Source organism: Typopeltis vanoorti, chromosome 21 (genome assembly GCF_054136105.1).
Source record: "Typopeltis vanoorti isolate ZY-2024b chromosome 21, IOZ_Tvanoo_1.0, whole genome shotgun sequence".
NCBI classification, from domain to species: Eukaryota; Metazoa; Arthropoda; class Arachnida; order Uropygi; family Thelyphonidae; genus Typopeltis; species Typopeltis vanoorti.
Window position 1 is genome coordinate 33,041,181 of NC_143569.1, and position 15,659 is coordinate 33,056,839.

Sequence of the window (15,659 nt, forward strand, 5' to 3'; positions counted from 1 at the left end):
AAACAAGGCTGTATAGGTTAACTTACATGCAGTGGCAGCTGGTGAAATTTTAAGTGGGGGTGCTGCCCATACAAAATAAAATAAAAAAATTCTTTTTTTCCTGATCAGTAACCAATTTATTAATAAATTGCAGCACCCCCATTTAAAATTTCACCATCTGTGGTCAATGCCAGTTCTTTCTTAATATTGAAGTATTGGAAGGAAAAAAAAAAAGACATGCATACCAACATGAGTCATAAAGATCTACTCAGTTTTTTTTTCCTTACTTTTCAGAATTAAGAATGATACTTGCTTCTCTAATTCCAGGAGTCAAAACTTTTTCTCTCTTAATGAATCTCTTAAGGTGCACCATTTCAACACTTTAGCACAGAAATGAAATATATTTTTCAGTAATGGGTTTTTTAGCAAAAGCCCAATTCCTGCTTAATTATGTATATATCTTTAACCAGCTATCTGGTGCAGGTAGTATTGAACAACTATTTTTGTGGATGCTGAAAGATTTTCCCTTATCTTCTAGTAAAAGTAGCCAATGAGTCATTAAAGAACTGAAATGGTTAAGATCCAGAAGGTAAAATTTTTCTTTTTTGGGGGGGAGGGGGAGTAGGGAGGGAGGGAGGAATGAAACAAAGTAACTCACAAATAAAATCAAGTTATGTTCATTACGTAAAAATTATGGAACCACCATGTTGATGTAATAACTTTGCTTTACATTAAAATAATTGCTTGAAATTTTAGCTTTCATATTGAGGTTATCATCAGTACAAATGCATATATCATATACACATGGACACAGACTACATAATGATTCACTACAGCATTACCACTTTGGTCAACCACTGACCATAGCCTGACCTCTGTCAAGAGAAAAAAAAAAAAAAAAAAAAAAAAAAAAAATCAGAATACTAAGTTGTGCCAGACCAGACTTTTGAAGTTTCATGTATTCGATATAATATCAATGTTCTTTAATTCTTTTTTTCTATAGAATGAATGTAATATAACAAAGTATGTTAGATTACATTCATAGTATTGACACTAAACACAATATCCAGTGGGATAAAGCTTATCTTCTCCATAGATGCAGGTTTAAATATGAACGCCTTTTCAAAGAAAGTTGTGAAGCCCTTTTACATCAGCCAAATCTGAATTGGAATGATTGTCTCTCTCTGCCAAAGTTTGGGAGATTCTTATCTTATGTAACCATCAAAAATAGTAGATTAATAATTTTAATAAGATTATTTATTAATACTAATTTCCAGCATGTGGCAACAGTTTTTAATTGGTAAACCACTGACTGCTGTATATACTTTGTAATCAGTTCCTTTGATTGCTTGTTTCTACACACTGATGATGTACTGTTATTTTCAGTATGAATATCTGCACTTTCATTTCATTCAAGTTAATTACTGTGGTTATCATGTAATTTATTATTTAAAAAATCAGAATAAGAATCATAAACAGATAAATACCATTTATACATATAAGTGTAATGGTATCAATAGCTCTTGGCTAGGACTATTTTTCAGTCCTGGTTTTGTGTTCTATTTGCTGTCTGATGAACTCTGGTTAAGTCATTTGCCCATAGTTGCATTTTTGCTGGTTTCTGTATCCAATATATAGTTATTTTGTGCTTGGAATTCTGGTCTTTAGGAATTGCTGAAATCCTACAGTCATGTTCTTTTATTATCTTTTTTAACAGATGTTAAGTGGGTTGCAGATGGACCATCCATATCCCTGGGATTCTTAAGCCATCATTCTTGTTGCATTCATACTAGGTTATGGTAGTACAATGCAAGGAATGGACATTTTGCCATTCAACATTCTTCAGCATTTCTAGTGTTCCTCAGACAAAAACAGAACTTAAAAATAACAGGATTAGAATACAGTCCTAGCCAACAGCTATTAATATAGTTCACTTATATACAAGTTTTATTTATTATTATCTTTATTTTGTTTTCTTCTGTCCCTTGCCAGAGTCAGTCTAGAGTCAATGGTTGATCAAAGTAGCCATGCTGTAGTTAATCACTGTGCAGTTTATGTCCTTGTGTGTGTGTATATACATGAATTTCTGATGATGAACTTAATATAAAGGTCGAAATATCAAGTAATTATTATATTTTAAGTTACTGATAGTGAAGCAACTGCACAGTTTCTGAATTCAGTTAATAGGAGCAACAAGAGAATTGCTGAACAGTCATAACTAGAGAAATGGGAGAAGACTTCCATGTAGCCTATGTATGCCACTCTATCTTAGTTTGTGATAGTGTAACATAATCAGATATGATGGCTTAGGGTATAATGAAAGGCAGATAACGGACCAACAACAGAACTGGAGTATTAATAGGCAAAAAGTAGAACTAAAATAAGATTGTAATGGACTGGGTGGAATTTACAGGTAAAGCATCTAAGCCAGTGTATTATATATATGTCAGTTCATTGCACCTGACAAACTAGGAGAAACCTTTGCAAAATGAAACAGCAGAGATTCTTAATACACACACACACACACACACACACACACACATGCAACTTGATTAAAATGATTAAGATTTAATCATTTTGTAATAATATCCTAAGCCATCATATCTGATTATGTTACACCATCACAAACTAAGATAGAGTGACATACATAGGCTACATGGAAGTCTTCTCCCATTTCTGTAGTCATGACTGTTCAGCAATTTTCTTAAAAAACATAATAATAGAAAACAATTTCTTGGAAAGAGTCTCTTCATATACATACTTAGGTCATCTCATTGATCTAAACTGTGGACTCCAAAAGGAAATAAATAGGAGAGTTCAACTTGCCTGGGTGCATTCAGAAAATTGAAAAGCATTTTTCAAAACAATGATGTCCCACTCTGTTTAAAATCGAAGATATTTAACCAATGTATACTTCCAGTCATCACATATGGTCGTGAAACTTGGTCACTAGCAAAAGCACTGGCAAATAAACTAACAACAACTCAAAGAAAAATGGAGAGGTTGATGCTATGCATCACATTAAAAGATAAGAAGTGAAACACCTGGATAAGAAGCCAGACTCACATCACTGACATCATTCTTCACCATAAGCGACTAAAATGGAAATGGGCCAGACATTTATCCAGGAGAGAAGATGCGCAATGGACCACTATAGTAATGAACTGGATTCCAAAAGAAGGAAAACAAGGCTGATGATGTCCTAAAAGAAGGTGGAGTGATGAACTCTCAAAATTTGTTGGGAAAAATTGGTCAACCATTGCCAAGAACAGAGAAAGGTGGAAAGAACTGGAGGAGGCTTTCATCCAGCAGTGGACAGAAAATGGCTGAAAAGAAGAATATGCAACTTATATGATACAATCTACTTCACCCTTCAGGTGGGAAAAAACCCTCAAGTCCTAGACAATATGTAGGCTGACCATATTTCCTTGAGACCAAAACAGCTCATTGGGATTGCAAAAATGGGATGGGGGATTATGTTCTGGAGTCTAAATTGTTTACAAGATTTTCAATGTTTATGGCTACTTCTGTAGATGAAATATTATCTTTTTCAATTAAGCTAATGTATGTTTGTAACGTAGACACTCGATCTCTGGCAAATGACAACCACAATTTCAAACAGGGGTCTTTGAATAATTTTCACAACATAACAGGGCATTTTTTTTTGAGAAAGAAAATGAATATACATAAAATGAATAAAGAATATACACAGTCTGTGTATATATTGGTAAACAGTCGACAGCACACTGGAGACAACTGTGTATAATGTGTGCACCACAACCAATACTGATAATCTGCCTCTTCAGTTCGGTTTCAAGTTTTTGCCACACATTATTTTTGTCAAGTCTTTTGCAACCACCAAAGTTGGTGTTCGTGTTATCTGCACACAAAGCAACAATTTTGTTTTGTAAGGCAAATTTGTCACTTAGTTCCTTCAACATAGTACACTGTAAGTCAGATGTTTCACCAGGTAAGGAAATAAAGTATAATGTTGTCTTGAACACCACAGTTTGGCAAAAAGTACCTCACAACGATTTGAAAAAGTTTGATGTCTTTTTTTTTGTTTGATGCATCTAAACTGACTATAATGCTTTTTTTGTTTTCATTCAAATTCTCTATTACTTCGCGCAATATGTATGGTGATAAAACATTGGTAATTACTGCTTCTGATTAGGTACGCGCTGAAGAAAATTTTTGTCAACATTGATAAATAAAATTCATAAATTTTATTTATCAATGTCGACAAGCAATCATCTGCGTGAAAATTTTGGCCGTGATGCATAGTATGATAAGCAACAAGAGCATCAATTGCAATTTTATCACTTTTGCTATCACCATCACGTCTACCATAAACGAGCTGATGTTTTTAACTGAAGCCAGAGTCTTTATAGCATCCTTATGTTTCTGGCTACATAGAGGTTGTTTGATGTTGCTTATACCTCCATGAGCAACAGATTAATGGACATTACAATGTTAGCATACCACGTTTGTTCCATCACTACACACCTTGTCCAGTTAAATAAATTTGAATTCTTTCAGGAGATCGTCATTAAAACTGCAGTTTTGCCTCTTTGACATTGTAAGGACAGACTTAAAGCTTTCAAAAATAAGATTAAAACTTAAAAAAAAAAATCAAATTTAAACCACCGGCATTGAACAACCAGGCCACCAGTTAGCATACAGGCAAAACAAAAACCTAAGGCTACAGCAGAACAGATGGCATGTCTGAGACATGCAAGTGTTGCCAAACATGTATTTAAAAAAAAAAATTTATTTTTCTCTGAATAAATCACTGCAGATATCGATATTTAGTATCGAACAATGCGACTCCATGGTTATACAAATTACTGGTATCCTTGATATTGATATACGATTATAGGTTATGAATAATAATTTATGATTGACTAATATTAAAGTATATTTATAGTTTTTATTAAAAACAGGACAAAAATTGACATTTTGTTAAAACGACGGGATGGCCGAGAAATATGAAAAAATGGTACTGTCCCGTTCAAAATGGTATGTATGGTCACCCTACCTATCTGCTAGTCACACATTCTCATGACTCTTAGAGAAATTAGAAAAATATGTTGACAAAATCAGTGTTACTGAAACTAAGAATCCCAAATCGACATCATTCTAAAGAAGTAAAATATAATTCATCTGGACACTAGAGATCTGGGAAATGAGGAATTACTGTCTTTAATGTATTCAACATTAAATGTAAAGATAAATTTCTCAGATGAAATCAAACTCCAAGTAGGGCAATTTTGGCACATTTCAAAATGGAAAATCGGAATGAAATTTATTTGTACCTAAAAAGATTCTGGTAGGAAAGAAGCAATAGTAGAGAAGATCTAGTAAGGCAGCAAAAGAGGAACTTTTCACATCATAAGGGAGCGAGCAGTTGATATGAATTAAGAACTGGTTCTTGATGAAGACCTAAATCCATTCACCAACCATTCTCCATGCAACAAAGCTGTTCCTCAAGCTGTTACTCCCTTGCTCACCCCACCTCCTTATACAGTTTTTGAGAATGGCCACTTGTTCCATCCTCCACTCCTTTTCTATGAAAAATTTCTTCCCCATTAATCCAGTAACAATCCTTTACCAATTTAAATATCTCAATCAATCCTCTCTTTTCTATTTGCAAATTGCATTCTTTCAATAGGTCTTCATACCATACATTCCAAAGACAAGCTACCACCCTGATCAATCTCTTCTGGACCCTTTCTAATATCCTCATCACCATGAAAATCAGGTTACCAAATCTGTGCACAATAATCCATAACCTCCTTCTTTCTGTATGGCTAAGGCCCTCTGCATTATTGCTGTAATCTGATGTGATGACTTCAAAAGTTGTGCAATGCAATCCCCCAAACTCCAGATCCTTGCTCACCACTACTAGATCTCATTCCTATAACTTCCTTGAAAATTTCCATGCCAAGCATACAGTTCCACTCATTTACCCATTCATACAATTCTATTCAAGGTAAGGCCCAATATCTGCCTGATTTCTCAACCATTCTCCCTAATTTTGCATCATCCACAGACAGTTCTATATCTCTAGTTAAACTTATTCTCAATATCATTAATATACAAGTTAAACAACAATGGTCTCAAAACAGATTTTTGTGGCACACTACTAGTAACTTTCCTTTTTTGGGATGCTGCATCTCCACACACACTTTTATTATATCTAATTATACACAACTTTCCGATACCTATCTAACAGCCAATTACCTATCCCACTAATTTAGCACCCAATTCCATCTGCTCCAGTTTAGTTGCCAACTTATTATTTCATGACACCTCCAAGGAGTCTGAAGATTCATTGAGGGAGGACACCTACTCTACAGCTCTCCGTTTCCACCACTACACTGAACTTCTACTACCCTCATCATCATCAACATCAATACCATCTACTGCCCACCACTAGTATTTTTTGTCTGTAAATTGCATGTGTTGTGAAGGGACGATTTGTCTGGATGCAGGATGAAAAACCAGAGTCTCTGGAAGGAAAACCCTGCTATCTCTGTATGAGATTGGTTAACTCACCTTCAATTGAAAAAAAAAAACGTGTAAACATTCATCTCGTCATGACGAGAATCAAACTTTTTCAATTAAAAGGAATAACAATCCGTTGTTCTTCCAATTGTACTGCAGAGGTGCTATATTGCGTGGTATCTGAGGTTATTGCGTGGTAATCTATTACGGTTTGCAGTAATGTTTGTTTGTTGTTATGTTCCATCTAGTCGTTAACTCCTGGTGATTCTATAATGTACATTCTTCATTCAGATCTGCTCCTGACCATATCTTTCAGAATTTCCAGCAGCATTCCAGTTGCTTCTTTAACCCATCTAATTCTTGGTCTTCCTCTTCTTCTGCTTCCATCAACTTTAGCAATCATCATCATCTTCTCCAGACTGTCATTTGTTCGCATAATATGTCCAAAGTATGATAATTTTTGCTTGATGATCATAGCTTCGAGGGAGCAATTTGGCTTTATTTTGTCTATCACTGATTTATTGGTTTGCTTTGCAGTCCATGGTAGATGCATTATAGAAGATAATGCAGCTATCTTCCAACTTTCGCATCCATACAGTACCACAGGTAATACTATTGCTTTCACGATTCTGATTTTTGTTGCGAGGCTAATATCTTTATCTTTAAAGATCTTTTTTAAATTTGTCATTGCTTTCCTTCCAAGTAATAATCTTCTAACTTCTTCAGTACAATACCCATCTTTATCAATTCGGGATCCTAGGAGCACAAAATTGTTAACTACTTCCATTTTCTCCCCATCTACTTCAAAATCATTAAGTTTACATTGTCATAATTTTTGTCTTTTTGAGGTTAAGTTTAAGGTCATATTTAGCACTTTCTTCTTTAACTTTCATAAGTTAAACAGGTATTTTCATAAGTTAAACAGTAGCTTCTTGATCACAATAAAGATTCCTCAGAAGGATACAGAAATGCTCTGGTACTCCCATTGTTCTTAACACATTCCACAGTTTCACATGATCTACAGAGTCAAAAGCCTTACTATAGTCAAGGAAACAAAGGTAGACATTCTTTTGATATTCCTATGCTCTTTCTATTATCCATCTCACATTGGAGATCTGATCTCTTTTGTCCTCTGCTTTTTCAAAATCCGGCCTGTTCATCTGGCATTTCTCTCTTCATGAATGGTTCCAATCTTTTCTGAATGATCTTAAGTTAGACTTTACTTGCATGAGAAATCAGTGCTATAGTTCTGTAATTTTTGCACTCTCTTGCATTGCCTTTCTTCAATAAAGGTATATAAATTGATTTTTTCCATTCCCTACACCATGTAGTTGTAATCCAAATTCGTTGACATAAAGCTGTTAAAATTTTAACTGCCTCTTCTTGTAGGGCTTTGAGCAGCTCAATAGGTATTCCATCCCCTCCTGGTGCTTTCTTACTGGATAGCTGTTGCAATGCCCACCTCACTTCACTCTCCAGTGGTAATAGCTCCTGTGTATAATCCTGCTCTTCAAATTTTTCAGTAATTTTGGAGTCCTTTCTGTAAAGGGCTTCTGTATATTCTTTCCATCTTTTTTTGATGTCTGCTGTTTCTGTAAGATATCCTTTGTGATTACTTTTCAATATTGTCACCTTGGCACTGAACTTCTCTGTCAGTTCCCTGAGCTTTTTGAAAAGATATCTTGTTTTTCCTTTCTTGTTTTGGCCTTCTATTTGTTGGCATTCCTGGTTAAAGTATTTTTCCTTGTCTCTGATAGCTTGTTGTTGAAACTCTGTATTGCAATGCCATACTTCCTGCAAATTTCCTCCTTTCCTGAGCAGATTTGATGGCATCCTCTGATAGCCATTTGAACTTCTTCTTACAAATTGTTGGAATATTCTTCTTTGCTTCCATTTTAATTATATCTTTAATTTCTTCCCATAGTTCATCTGGTTCTCTTTCACACAAATTGAGCATGTTGAATCCGTTCTGTATACTAATATTATATTCGGCGGGTATGTTTCCAAGATCATATCTGATTGGCATTCGTGTTGGTATCAATTTCCGTAATTTTACATGTATCGTATCCACTAATAATTTATGGTCTGTTCCACAGTCAACACCTGGAAAAGTCTTGACAGACTGAATTACACTTCTTCATCTTCTTTGTCCAACTATATAATCGATTTGATTTCTGTATTGCCCATTGATATCCATGTGAAACAAAGAATTCTCAGTACAAAACTCAACTAGTCTCTTCCCTGCAGTGTTACGAATACCTAAACCAAAATGACCTATTATTCCTTATTCCTCGGTTTCTCCCACTTTTGCATTCCAATCTCTGATAAGTAGCCATAAATCTTGCTTTGGTGTTGCAATAATATAGCTGATTGTAATATTTATGTGCTCTGTGATCATCATTCTCATCACTCTAAATATAACAGAAATCAAGGCAACCAATACTTGTATAGTGGATAAAATTGATTTTTTTTGTCTAAACAGTTGCAACTGATTAACAAAAAAAAAAAAAAAAAAAAGTTATAAATGTGTAATTAACATTGAGCCTACTCATTTTTAACAAAAATAAATAAAATAAAATAAAAACTCATCATACTTATCATTCTTAAGGTTAATAAAATGCTGGTGCATGTTTAAGAAGATTTTATATCCTTATAAATTAGTTTTATTTTTCTATTCTTAGTTTGAAAAACAGTTAAATAAGGTAAGCAGTGATGTGTAGGATATCACTATTAAAATTCAGATATCATCCCACACAATAAATTAAAAAATGAATTCAGTGTTATGCACTTTATTATAATATGCATTATTTCATAAATATAAATTTTATTTAAAGCTATGTTTCTTTTTGTATGCTATGAATCAAATGTTTTGGGATGTAACATTTTTGTGTTTTAATCATCTTTGGCCACTTAGGTATAAACACATTTTGATAACTTTAGTGAGTAATTGTATATTGGATTTCGAAAGAAATGAGAATAAAAAACCTGTAATATACATAGTAAGCAAGCAACAAAGTCTGTTTCATTAAAATGTCATGACATTCTTAAAGCCAAAAACTAACTGTTAGCTAGCTGCAAATTCCTCCTAATGTTTTTTGTGAAACATTAGGAGGAATTTGGTTGGTCCAAGATTATTTGGGAATTGAGCTGGTTTCAGAGTACAGAGGAGTGACTTATTTGGTTTAATTGCCATGAGGGAGATAGTAAATAAGGTCTTTTAATGTTTATATCACACTGGGTAGTTCTTATTGCTAGCAAATAAGAACAATGTAATTTGGATTCATTCTCCAGGAAATTGATAATGATAACTTATTCGATTTCAGGGATATGTTTAGATTGTATTGCATGCAAGGATATTTCTGGAGTATAATTTTTTTGTTTCTGGTATGTTTCTGTTTTTCCCTTTTTTTTCTTTTTTTGCAAGGATTAGGATTTTTGTTATTTCTGGTATGTTTTTGTTTGTTTTTTCTTTGTGGTTTTCTTTTTCAAAGTAACATGTTTCAAAGAAAAAAATCAAACAAAAAAACTTATCAGAAACAACAAAAATCCTTGCATGCAATAGAATTGAAACTTACCCTGAAATCAAAAAGGTTATCATTATCAATTTTTCAGAATGAATCCAAATTACATTGTTCTGAATTGCTAGAAATAAGAACCATCCAATGTACCATAAACACAAAAAGACCCTATTTATGATCTCTTTCATGGCAATTAAACAAAATGATTACTCCCCTGTACTCTCAAACCAGCCCAACTTCCAAATGCTCTCAAACCAACCAAACTCCTAACACTGTGATCTTGGACAAACTGGATGCTCCCTTGAAAAAAAAAAGAATCCAAGAACATCAATCCTCCATTCATCACAACAAACCTGAAAAATCTGGATTGGCTCAGCACAGGATTGAAACTAACCACAACATCCTTTGGTGAAAAACTCGCCTCTTATATAGATCCCACTTTAAATTTGAATGTTTATTCAAAGAAAGCGTAGAGGCATTACTCCATCGTCCTAACCTGAATATCTGTATCAAAAATCTGGGAAAGCCTAATCAGGATAACTCATTAATTCATATTAATTTTATGTTATTTAATATTATTAATTAATATCTTTATTTCAATCATGTGTCTGCTTAATAATATTCCCTTTAATACTTAGTGATATAACATCATGCAGCTTGTTCTATTTTTAAATGATCTATTGTTAGTATTCCACCTTGTATTTTTAAAACTGTTCTTGTAGTGCCACTGAAGATGGTCTGCAATTTTCAGACTGAAATATTTGGCTAATATTTCAGTCTGATTTGGACACTTTGTGTTTATATAAGCATGTAAACACAAGAAAGATATTTGGCTAAAATATCTTTCTTGTGTTTACATGCTTATATTATTCAAACTCCTAACACATTTCACAAAGAACCATGCTAGCTCACAGTTCTCAGCTTATTTCATCTGATGATGTTTTAACAAGATGGCCAGCACTCGTCATGTTTGTTGCTGCTTAGTATGCATAGAACAGGTTTATTTATTCTCACTTCTTTCAAAATCTAAAATTTACATAATTCATCCTTTTCGGTGTTAACTTTTTCATTATTGGTTTTTAAGTTTTTTATCTTAATGTATTTTCTGCACTCATTTGCTGCTATCTTGTGCTCACCATTTTTAACTGCATACCGTCGTGGCTCTAATCATGTCTATTGTGAAGTTTTCACCATCTTTACCTTCAAGGTATGTTAATTAATATCCTTCGATTAAAACCATATTAAATTTAACCTTTAAGCCCAGTTGTTACATAGGATATTCTCCATGGCCATAAAAGGTTAGATTTTATTTTCTACTATAAAAGAATAATTTTCCTGCGCTACAAAAAGAACTTTATCATCATTTCAAGAAATATGATAGAACCAGTAATGAAGATGCATAGTAGGAATGGAGTGAAAGTTGCTTTGTGGCTCTAATCATGTCTATTGTGAAGTTTTCACCATCTTTACCTTCAAGGTATGTTAATTAATATCCTTCGATTAAAACCATATTAAATTTAACCTTTAAGCCCAGTTGTTACATAGGATATTTTCCATGGCCATAAAAGGTTAGATTTTATTTTCTACTATAAAAGAATAATTTTCCTGTGCTACAAAAAGAACTTTATCACCATTTCAAGAAATATGATAGAACCAGTAATGAAGATGCATAGTAGGACTGGAGTGAAAGTTGCTTTATTGTATTTCTAAGCATTCAGATAAATGAAGAAATGCCAACAGATGCCACAAATTATTAGCTGTTTTAAGAGAATTGTGGTGGTGGTGGCTATAACTTAAGAATATGAAGGCTGAACAGAAAGGTTAGGATTTATGGATTTTAAACCCTATATGACTATCTCCACTCTATGAACTCCTATAATGATCTCTGCCAAACTGCACGTGTGCTGCAATGACGGTTAAAGGAGGTCCAACAAAGTATTAAATAAAAGTTTCTAATTCAATGGTTGGTATAGAGTCAGTCACTGTATACTGAGAAATGCATGCTCTGTCTAGCTACCTCTGTAAATATATTTAATATGTTTTGTACTCTTTTAATACATATTCAATTCCTTGAATTTGAATAAACAAATACTTCGCAAGTGTCCCACTTTTTGGTATGATCACAGTATATTCCATTCCTGTTCTAATTTCACTCTGCCTTAATTTTTCACTGAAAATATTAAGGTTGTTTATGTTATGCTAACTGCTCCACAATTTTGCAAGCTCACCTCTGATGGTAAAATATTACCTATCAGTAAAGGCATGGGACCTAGTGGGTTAATGCCAGTAAAGTTAAAGAAATGCTGCTCTAGACTGCAGGTTAAATCCACAAGTCCGGTTTTTTATTATTTTTTATTTTTTTATTGTATCTTATATGTACATGAGTAGAATAAGAAGTATTTCCAATTTCCATAAAAAAAAAATGAATTAAAAAAAATTAAACAGCTGATTTGAAGCTCAAAAACTTTGTGGTGACTAAACAAAAATTTTATTTTTTTTGAGATATTCTTTGATAAATGACTATAAAACAAATATGGTATTATTCAGTTATTTTCATCTTATCAACCTAGATAGCCTTTTGAAAATGAAGAAAAGTGCTTTTTTTGTTGCACCATGTTGTGCATGGGTCATTTTGTGAAATCATCAAATTAAATGAAAACCACATAATTTCACATTTTGATGAAATGTTAATTAATTATCCTACCATTTCAATGGAAGAAAATATTATTATATAATTTTTTCCTATCATCTGGATTATTAATAAATACAAATAAACAAGTTTAAAAATACATATATATATTATCAAGTAACAAAATTTAAACCAGTATATATAATACTATAAAAGACAAACATAAATAAATTACAATTATGTAAGATTTTTACGATATTACAACTGCACTAATTTCTCCCTTGGACTGAAGCATTATCTGACTCTTTGATGTCAGAATTTATTTACAAGTACTACAAATCCTAATTCCAAGTGTATGATTCTCGAAAGTAGTACTCCTGAAAGTTTTATCCCAACACTTCAGTCAATACAAAAATATTAAAGAAATATGCTGATTAAACACAAGAATGGCGAGGACAAGAGAAAATTCTGTTTAGAATGTTGTTCAGTAATACCCAAGTTCCAAAAAAGGAAATTATTCATCATCTTAACATAAACATATGCAGCTCTGCACTTAAATAAAAAATAAATAAATAAAATTAAAAATTAATAACATTGATTTATCAGGTGAGAATGGAAAAATTCCCGAATAAGCAAAGGCTATATACAAAATATATAGTTGATTGCTGCTATATGCCAGGAAGTCATGGATGATGCACAAGCCATGCATATCAAATTAGTACACGAGTGCTGGTCGAGTAATTATTATGAAGGACTGCTCTAGTGAGAGAGAGAGATTGGAAGGAGGAAAGATCACATGGCAGGAAGAAAATTTAATTTATACACCTACTGATTAATCACCCAAAGCAGCATTGAGATGGAGGGGACTAAGGATATAAGAGTACTGGTTTTGGTCACAGGATCAGAAGATTTGTCCATAGCAAAGGTGACAACACTGCTTTTGACTAGAGAAGTGATCATTGAAAATAAGGAATTTTTAGTTAAGAAAGGGTGTAGGTTGAACCTCAAGGCAGATGATTATGATAAGCTTAGGCAGCTTGAAGCAATGTCAAGGCACAAAAATCTGCAAAAGAAGATGTTAGCAGTGCATGGGGGGATAGTCAAGTGGTATCTGAAGGAAGCAATATTACACTGTATGCTCAAGGCCAGGAGTATAAATCAGGTAGGAGTTAGAGGGATAAGTAGAATCATTTTGAGTAGGCAAAATATGACAGGTATTGACAGTTGATATTTAACTGTGTTGATATTTAACTGTGTTGATATTTAACAGGAGGTCCATTTTTTAAATGGACCTCCTGCGACGAGTCTACAAATTCCATGGAGGTCTTCACATGTGATAATAATAAATATTTACTAGATGGGGGAGGGGGGGATTGTTATGGAGTGTGCATTAGGAAAAGGCAATCAGCAAGCTAGTGAACAGTGCAAGGGTCAATAAGGGTCAGCATAGTAAGGAAGGCAAAATCTGATATGAGAGGAAATCAGCTAAGCAGGCTAAAGGAAATCCAAAAAAGAGGTTAATTTATTAGGTTGAAAGTAACAGGAAGAATGATAGAAGATAAATTTAACGAGTGCTGATGATAGTGAGATTGCAGAAGAAGAAGAAGACGACGACAAAATAATTGATAATTTTTGATATATCACTCAAATGAGGATATTGCTATGACAGATGAAAAGGGATTAACGAGAGAACAGAGATTGATAATTTGGAAATAGTACTTATGATATTGCAAAATCTCAATGTAAATATGGCCTGGGATTGGATGAGATGCTAACTAGCACTTTATGAGAATATGTAAAATAACTGGCAATGCCTATGACTAGGCTGTTTAAGTCTTGGCTATGGCAAAGTCCCAAAGGAGTGGAAGGTAAAATAATTCCTTTGCATAAAGGAGGTTCTAAGACTGCAGTAGCAAATTATAAATCGATCATTATCTCAGGAGTAGTGGTAAAAGTACTGGAAAAGTTATTTAAATAGAGAATTTAAGAATGAGTTGATAAGAATATGATATTCTATGAGGGGCAGCACGGATTTATACAGAGTTGGTGATGTGTTAGTCTTGTTATAATTGAGTGACAGCTGATTTGGATAAAGAGGGTGGCTACAGGATTTTGCAAAGGTGTTTGACAGAAAAACACATGGAAGTCTGTTAAACAAATTAGAACAAATGGGGATGGATATGAAACTGATTCTACAGTTACAAGATTGGCTGATGAATAGATATCAAAAAGTTGTATATGTAGGAGCAGAACAGAAGAGAAAGCAGGCAACTAGTGGTGTGCCATAAGGCTCTATGCTTGGATCACTACTGTTTCATTTGTACAAAAATTATGCTCTTTCTTTTAACACTTATGTGTAGAACAACACCATACTGTGCAGGATTTCAAAACTAGATCTGATGGAATACAGTGATTAATCTTTATTCCTGTAGTCTTCTATGTTTGTATATTGTGTACACTCTTCATAAATAATAAGCATAAATTGTACAGGTAATGCTTTGAAGAGAAATATTCAGCTGTTTGGTAATTATGAAAAATTAATGGTAAAAGTTAAGGCAATGCGAAGGGTATGCAGGATGATTTAAATAACTGAGAGTGTGGGCAAAAGATAATTGCTGTCCATTTAGTGTGGAGAAATGTAAAGTTAATGTAAAATTCCATCGATGTGATACTCTACTCCAAGAAATTGATGTAACTAGGGATTTAGGGGTGAGTGATAGTAAATAGAGAATTGAAGTTTAGAGGGACATACTGCAAAGGTAGCCCATATTATTACTTGGTCATCTGCAGAATATACTGACCAGCAGAGATAAGGAAGTTCTTATTTCTCTTTATAAGGCCTTGATACCACCATCTGGATTACTACAGAGTTATTTTGCAATGTGGCAAGTAAAAGGGTGAATGACTATGGAAGTATGAGTTTAAAAACTGCTGATGATGGGAAGGTAATAGAAGCAAACCATAGAGTTGAATTACTGAATGATCATTTTACAAGGGTGTACAATCTAGGTGTTGATGCAATGCTG

The 15,659-nt window shown here is 33.5% G+C and overlaps 1 protein-coding gene across 3 annotated transcripts in view; it reads right to left on the reverse strand.

Annotated features, from left to right (window-relative positions):
* The window catches only part of Asap (ArfGAP domain of ASAP), a 718,739-nt gene that overhangs the window by 159,231 nt on the left and 543,849 nt on the right, over positions 1 to 15,659 (reverse strand). The window lies entirely within an intron of this gene.